The following is a 716-nucleotide window of genomic DNA, read 5'->3' on the forward strand; positions in this document are numbered from 1 at the left end:
TTATGAGGTTTGGGGATGCCGTATATTTGTGGTGTGCAACAATTAAACAAAGATGAGATACATCAGCTTAACAAAGGACTCAACTTCGCAATAGCACCTAGATACATTTCAACTTTAGAAATTAAAACATATTTAGAAGATCTAGCCAGAAGACTTGTGATACTTTCAACAGAAAACAAAAACAGCAAAAAAACAAACGAAAACAACCAACAGAAAGAAGACAACTTCGACAAATCTATTGATATCTAAGAGCCAAACTTCCTATGAAAAACAAAAATTTATATTTTCCAAAAACATCTAAAAACAACATCTTAAACGATTTTTTCAAAGAATTTTCTCACAAAACCATCAACATAATTTCACAAAAGGCAAAGCTAAAAAACAATCTTACAAAAAGAGACATTAAAAACCTAAAACAAGAAAAAACATTAAAATTCTAAAAGCAGATAAAGGAAACGCTATAGACATAATGAACACGAATTAATACATCCAAAAAATGAAGAACATCCTATCAGACACGAACAAATTTAAACCAGTACACACAAATCTAACAAAGACACACGAAACACAACTAAACAAATTACTACTACAAATGAAAAAAGCCAACACAATTTCACAAATACTTTATTCCTACCTAAGTAAAACTGACTCACGTACACCACAAATATACGGCATCCCCAAACCTTATAAACCAGATTGTCCATTACGACCAATAA

The sequence above is a fragment of the Tachypleus tridentatus genome, chromosome 3 (assembly GCF_004210375.1).
Source record: "Tachypleus tridentatus isolate NWPU-2018 chromosome 3, ASM421037v1, whole genome shotgun sequence".
Classification (NCBI taxonomy): Eukaryota; Metazoa; Arthropoda; class Merostomata; order Xiphosura; family Limulidae; genus Tachypleus; species Tachypleus tridentatus.